Raw genomic sequence first — 8,099 nt, forward strand, 5'->3', positions numbered from 1 at the left:
TTCCCTCCTCCAGCCTGGAACCTTACAACAATTCTTGCAGGGTGTTTGCTTTCTGTCCAATGGGTCATAATATGTGATTCATCTGAGAAGGCCACCTCATTGTACACCACAGTTGCCTCAGCAGTTGTTTTGGGTTGTGATATTTTGACATGCATGGTACACAAACTTAGCTGTTTCAGAAATGTTTCTGCCTTTGACATGAAAGCCAATGATCATACCATTTTGGACATCAGATGAATCACTCGTCCTAACAAATTAGTATTGCGATCATCAGCTTGCCAGGTTTAGGGGACAAGCCATGACACAGTTTCTTGTATCTAGCTCAACAGATGATTTTTATAGCTAATTTTTGAAGAATCAGAAGCTTACTGTCATTTGTTTCAAATCAGTGATAATCAAAAACATGGGTGGCGAATTAGAAAAAAAAAGCAAAGCTCTGCATTTTGGTCCTGATGGCCAATTAGGACCTACTGACAATTGTGTCATCTTCTGCCAGTGTCATCATGGGGAATCATGGGGTGTGGTTAGAGGGGCATGGTATCGCACACCACTCACCCAACCGTTTTCAACTTTCTTGACCTTGTAGCCACTATTTCTTATTCAAGTAGCTCCTCAGTTGTCCTCACGGGACAGAGAGTACCCTCTACTAGTTCTCCCATCAAGGAAAAATCCTTGTCAGTACCGGGAGCCAAACCTGGGTTCTCTGCATAGCAGCCAGACATGCTGAACACTGAGCTATGGAGGTGGATAGAAATGAACTAAGATCAATGAATAAACCTTCACCAGAAGGATGGACAGAGTCACAAAACATATGCTGACTTAGGAGCTTGCAACTTTTAACTGAAACTTCCTGGCAGATTAAAACTGTATGCCCGACCGAGACTCGAACTCGGGACCTTTGCCTTTTGCGGGCAAGTGCTCTACCAACTGAGCTACCGAAGCACGACTCATGCCTGGTACTCACAGCTTTACTTCTGCCAGTACCTCGTCTCCTACCTTCCAAACTTTACAGAAGCTCTCCTGCGAACCATGCAGAACTAGCACTCCTGAAAGAAAGGATATTGCGGAGACATGGCTTAGCCACAGCCTGGGGGATGTTTCCAGAATGAGATTTTCACTCTGCAGTGGATTGTGCACTGATATGAAACTTCCTGGAAGATTAAAACTGTGTGCCCGACCGAGACTCGAACTCGGGACCTTTGCCTTTCGCGGGCAAGTGCTCTACCAACTGAGCTACCAAAGCACGACTCACGCCCGGTACTCACAGCTTTACTTCTGCCAGTACCTCGTCTCCTATCTTCCAAACTTTACAGAAGCTCTCCTGCGAACCATGCAGAACTAGCACTCCTGAAAGAAAGGATATTGCGGAGACATGGCTTAGCCACAGCCTGGGGGATGTTTCCAGAATGAGATGGAAGTTTGGAAGGTAGGAGATGAGGTACTGGCAGAAGTAAAGCTGTGAGTACCGGGCGTGAGTCGTGCTTCGGTAGCTCAGTTGGTAGAGCACTTGCCCGCGAAAGGCAAAGGTCCCGAGTTCGAGTCTCGGTCGGGCACACAGTTTTAATCTGCCAGGAAGTTTCATATCAGCGCACATTCCGCTGCAGAGTGAAAATCTCATTCTGGAAACTTTTAACTGGATTAGACACTGAAACAAAATTTTTAGGCACAGTGATATCAGAATATATTGCAAAGAATGTTAAATCACTACTTGTAAAAGGCATGCAAAAGATGGATAGGTAAGAGAATGAATCGACATAGGACGTAAATAACTGGAAGACACCACCATGGAACATTGATATACATGAAATTTATATTATTTTAACTGCATGAAATTTTTTGGCTTTTAGGTGCATTGAACTTATGATTAATATTTGTTCTTCTCAAAATTTGCAGATGGTACAGATGTTGAATACTTGAATCTAACATTCTCAGAAATGGAGTTCTTAATTTCTCTTGGATCATTACTGGATTTCACAATTACATTTTGGAGCTGGAGAACAGGAGAAAAGTTGTTATCTACAGAGACTGAACTACCAAAAGAGAATCAGATATTCAAGTAATAAGTCAATAAAATAATTTATAGTAAACAATTTTTGTAGTTTTGGAGAATTTATAACAAGCTTCTGAAGGACACTGTTTTCAAACAATGAATTAATTTATTTTGTAGCAAATTTGAAAAGGAGACACTTCTTGTTTTTATCTGAAAACTATGTGTGTTTCCATATCATAAAACATACAAGTTGCTAATAATGCACATAGAGCATAATTGTTATAAGAATAATAATAACAGATAGTCATCTAATTTATAAAGTTTACAAACTATCACAAATAATTGTGTAGACCCTATTTGTTTATGGAGTGGATCCACTGGACAACTTTTTGGAATTATGTCTGCATCTAAACACTTAATACACTCCAACAAATTTTTAATTTAATAGAACAGTGACATTTAAAATCACAAACATAAAAAAATTTGACCGCTCTTTACATTTTTAGACAATAGTATTTTGCCGTTGTTACTATTGTGTTCATCACCTGTTGCAAGTTGCCATATCCCATGGAACCAAGTTTTGATTGTAGTTTAACATATACAACACTGATGAATTTTTCTGCACTCATACAGGGGATTCACATCTTTTGGTGTACTACATTTAACTAAATTGTTTCTGGATATGTTCTTTTCAGTAATTTCTGCATTAAGAGTTCTCGAGAAAGCCCCACCACATTGATATAACACAGGAACTTCTTCAGCCAGTTCAACCACTCAGTCATATTGCCCAGAGTTGCTTTCTGATGTTCCAAAGAAGTTTTTGCTTGTGAGTGTGCAAGCTTTTGACCATTACTGAAAAAGCTCCCCTTTCACTGGATTAGTTACTAGCAGCAAATGTATTCATGCAAGGGATACTAACTATCTTTCAGGCAGTTTGTAAATTCCCAGTTAGCACAGACTTTTACTCTGATGTTTAGTACAGCAATTACCGTTATGAGCTAAAGAAAAAGTGGCATGGATTTAAGACAACCTTTTTGAAAATAGAGGGAAACATTCCACGTGGGAAAAATATATCTAAAAACAAAGATGATGTGACTTACCGAACGAAAGCACTGGCAGGTCGATAGACACACAAACACACACACAAAATTCAAGCTTTCGCAACAAACTGTTGCCTCATCAGGAAAGAGGGAAGGAGAGGGAAAGACAAAAGGATGTGGGTTTTAAGGGAGAGGGTAAGGAGTCATTCCAATCCCGGGAGCGGAAAGACTTACCTTAGGGGGAAAAAAGGACGGGTATACACTCGCACACACACACACATATCCATCCACACATATACAGACACAAGCAGACATATTTAAAGACCGTGTGTGTGTTTGTGTGTCTATCGACCAGCCAGTGCTTTCGTTCGGTAAGTCACATCATCTTTGTTTTTAGATATATTTTTCCCACGTGGAATGTTTCCCTCTATTATATATATATATATATATATATATATATCCCGTTACCCACCAGGCCTCAATCTCCGCTAATTTCAAGTTGCCGCCACTCATACCTCACCTGTCATTCAACATCATCTTTGCCTCTTCACTTCTGCCTCGACTGACATCTCTGCCCAAACTCTTTGTCTTTAAATATGTCTGCTTGTGAGATGTCTGCTTGTGTCTGTATATGTGTGGATGGATATATGTGTGTGTGCGAGTTTTGTTTTGTGTGTGTGTGTGTGTGTGTGTGGTTTGTTTTATTTGTGCCCAAAATTTCATTTTTAAGTGGTAGAACATACACCAAAAGCTAATTTATAATCTGTTGCAAAATATGTTTCCACCAATAATCAGTTTTGAAAAATGAAAACATTTGTTACAGCATAAATTAAAGAAGCTTTCAAGCCACATACACTCCTATGTAATAAAGTTTGTTTCTGAAATATTGTTTGTGGGAAGTAAGCTCTACACAATGTACTGTGGGAGTTTTTTCAACATACATAATTAAAATATCTAAACATTCATTACTGTCCTAAATATTTATTTTACTTACATTTGTTATATGTTTCAAATTGTTACTTAACAGTTGTTACATATGTGTGGTTTTTTTTTTTAATTGAAAATAACAAATACCTCGTTATTATGATAGAAAATCAATTCAATAATGCTAATCTGTAAGAAAATGTTTAAAATATAACATTTTTTTTACACCATGCACATAAAGTGAATGAATTTTCTTCATACAACATATATGATGAATAAGATAATATAAAACAAAATTCAGTAGGATTTCAGATTGTTGCAAGTGATCTTCTAAATATTCTGATTTGCATCAGGGATACTTCAGTACATTGATAAGCCTCAGCGAAGTGAATTGATTATGTACTAATGACTGCAGTTGATTATATTGTTTCTCAAGTGGAGGTTGACATCTTAATCATTCAACAGAACTAGATATGAAAGTCTTCATATAAATTTGTCAGTAAGATATATTATTTTGGTCATATTTGTAGTCTGTGTTATTTTGACAACTTTACTGAGTGTAATTTCATGTTGTAATGTGTGATATGTGGCTGTCAGACTAGTGAAATAATAGCTTTTATATCTTTTACATCTATGTCTAAATCTATGCTCTGCAAACTGCCATGAGGCGCATGGCAGAGGTATGTCCCATTGTACCAGTTATTAGGTTTTCTTCCTGTTCCATTCACTTATGGAACGTGGGAAGAATGATTGTTTGGGTGCCTTGGTGCTTGCGGTAATTATTGTAATCTTATCCACATAATCCCTATGTGACTGATACATAGGGGATTGTAGTATATTCCTAGAGCCATCATTTAAAGCCAGTTCTTGAAACTTTGTTAATAGACTTTTTCGAGATATTTTATGTCTCACTTCAGGAGTCTGCCAGTTCAGTTCCTTCATTATCTCTGTGACACTTTCCCATGGATTAATCAAACCTGTGACCATTTGTGCTGCCCTTATCCGTATGTGTTCAATATCCCCCGTTAGTCGTATTTTGTATGGGTGCCACACACTTGAGCAGTATTCTAAAACCAGTCACATAAGTGATTTGTAAGCAATCTCCTTTGTATATTGATTGCACTTCCTCAACATTCTGCCAATAAACCAAAGTCTTTTTTGCAATGAATGCATGGTGTATCATGGGGCGATCACCCTGTTTTTAAAATAATTGAAAAGCCACAATCGCTTCAATATCGTTTACTAGATGACTGGTTTCATCACTCTGAAGGTGCCATCATAGGATCTGTGGAGGTATAACATAACAGGTTTGAGGGAGGGCTTACATGAGTTAACTATATACATTACAATTATTACAGAACCACATACCTGAAACGCGGATTAACATTTATAAAACCATGTGGACACGTGGTACATGAGGTAGACCATCCGATAAAAATCATTGTCACAACCAATAAAAAATAATAAAAAACTGCTCTCATGGTCGTTCTTTCCATAAAATATAAAACTGAAGTCATCAGATGAAACTACCACTGCTCGCCTAACACCGGTCGGCATCATCACTGCCCTATTCTGCGCAGGCTTACCTGCTGTGATTCTAGCAGTTCACAACCGGCCACCAGATAGCACTGTCCAAGCAGCGCACACACAGTCCCACAGTACTACCACTCATTACTACTAAAACACAACTTTACTATAACTGCTTGTCACATACCCATGCAAAGCCCATATTTGCGCATACATTTCCTGTACATACTATAATCACTATAAAGTATGTCAATTACAAAGTAAAAGCATCTGAGGCACAGACATTATCCATTAGCGCCTTACAAAACTACATATTATAAATTATCTTTATTCATATAAGGACGTCAGGAACATGCACACAGAAAGCTGTTCATAACACAACTTATTTACAATGTGACGAGTAATTAAAGCCTGTATGCTGGGCTTTACCTGTCTAGGCACTATGGTCTTAGGTATTGTAAGCACTAAAAAAGAACGTATTAACTTGATATAAAATCTCTCACTATCTACACATACGATATGAGCAAGGTATGAATCAACTACGAAAAACTGCTTAGGCACATGGAATTAAGGAATGCCAGATCAGAAGCAAACCGAAGGGCACAGAACAGGGGGGAAAATGACATGAAGACCAAGATGCACAGTGACTCCATGTACGCTCCCATTGGCATGGCACTTGTTTCGTCCATGGGCCTCACCGAATGGGGAATAATGAAAAACCATTATTCCTCATATTGTGCTCCAACTAAGAGAATCTCTGCTCTTGCAGGCCAACACCTCCGGCTTATTACCAGTCCAGCCATGAAACTGAGTGAGGTGGGGCAGTGGTTAGCACACTAGGCTCACATTTGGGGGGACAGCAGTTCAAACCCACACCCAGCCATCCAGGTTTAGGTTTTCCATGATTTCCCTAAATTGCTCCAGGAAAATGCTGGGATGGCTCCTTTACAAGGGCATGGTGAATTTCCTTCTTCATCCTTGACACAATCTGAGCTTGTGCTCTGTCTCTAATGAACTTCATGTCAACAAGATGTTAAAAATGCAGTCTCCCTCTCCAGCCACAAAGGAGCATTCCCCCTCACCTCTTGGCTCATTTCCCTGCAATGGATGTAGATCAAGACCTGTCCCATAAATCCTCTCACCACACCTATCCCACCCAGTGATATTAACTACCCTGTGATCTGCAAATGATGCTTTCTACATGGGCATGACAACAAACAAACTGTATGTCTGCATGAATGGCCACTGACAAACTAAGGCCAAGAGACAGTTGGGCTAGTCAGTTGCTGAACATGCTGCCCAACACAGTGTGCCTTATTTTAGTGACTGCTTCACAGCTGCTGCCATCTGGATCCTTCCTGCCAACACCAGCTTTTCAGAACTGCACAGATGGGATATCTCCCCACAATATATCCAACATTCTCCTAGTACTCCTGGTCCCACCCTTCATTAGTAACTGTCCTTCACCCACTCATCCCCTTTCCTGCTCCCACTCCAGCACTACAGAACCTTCTATTCCACCAGTGCATCCACTAGTCTTTTCCCCCTCCTCTACTCTCATCAGGCTCAGTTGCTTTGTGCAGTCTGGCCTCCATGACGAGAGGCAGTGTGTGTGAGTTGTACTTGTGTTTTCGACTTTAGAAGAAGTTGGTTTGGCTGAAAGCACAAGTGTATAGCAGTCTTTTTGTTGTGCCTGTCTGCAGCTCAGTGTCTCTTTTGTATAGTGAGTAGCAATATAACCTTTTCATAACATTATCACTATTTCTTACTGTTTTTTCCAGTGTTTAATAATTCAAAAATATAAACTGGTGTAACAAAACTCATAGGATACTTCCTAATCTCATGTCAGACCTTATTTTACCCAGCATAGTGCAACAACTCAACCTGGCATGGACTCAACAGGTCTGTGGAAGTACCCTGCATAAATATTGAGCCATGCTGCCTCTATAGCTGTCCATAACTGCAAAAGTGTTTCCAGTGCAGGGTGTTGTGCATGAATTGACCTCTTGATTATGTCCCATAAATGTTCGATAGGATTCATGTCGGGCAATCTGGGTGACAAAATCATTTGCTCAAATTGTCCATAATGTTCTTCAAACCAATCACAATCAATTGTGGACCAGCGAAATGGTACATTGTCACCAGTAAAAAGTCTATCATTGCTAGAGAAAGCTAAGTCCATGAATGGCTGCAAATGGTCACCAAGTAGTCAAACACAACCATTTCAAGTCAATGATTGGTTCAGTTGGTCCATGTAAACAAAATACTCTCTATTATGGAGCCATCACCAGCTTGTACAATGCCAACTTGGGTCCATGGCTCATGGGGTCTGTGCCCCATTTGAACTCTACCATCAGGTCTTACTAACTGAAACTGGGACTCATCTGATCAGCTACAGTTTACTAGTAGTCTAGGATCCAACCGATACGGTCATGAGGCCAGGAGAGGCGCTGCATGCACTTGTGGTGATCATTTGCTGCCATAGGCCATTAACGCCAAATTTTTCCACACTGTTCCAACAGATACATTTGTCATACAACCAACATTTACTTTCTGTGGTTATTTCATGCAGTGTTGCTTGTCTGTTAGCACTGACAATTCTATTCAAACACTGCTGC

At 39.7% G+C, this 8,099-nt stretch overlaps 1 non-coding gene across 1 annotated transcript; it reads right to left on the minus strand.

The window, feature by feature from the left end:
• Positions 1-868: 868 nt before the first annotated feature.
• Trnal-caa (transfer RNA leucine (anticodon CAA)) lies at positions 869-943 on the minus strand. The gene has a single exon. It is a non-coding gene; the product is annotated as a tRNA-Leu (tRNA).
• Positions 944-8,099: the final 7,156 nt, after the last annotated feature.

The sequence above is a fragment of the Schistocerca nitens genome, chromosome 1 (assembly GCF_023898315.1).
Source record: "Schistocerca nitens isolate TAMUIC-IGC-003100 chromosome 1, iqSchNite1.1, whole genome shotgun sequence".
Taxonomy (NCBI): domain Eukaryota; kingdom Metazoa; phylum Arthropoda; class Insecta; order Orthoptera; family Acrididae; genus Schistocerca; species Schistocerca nitens.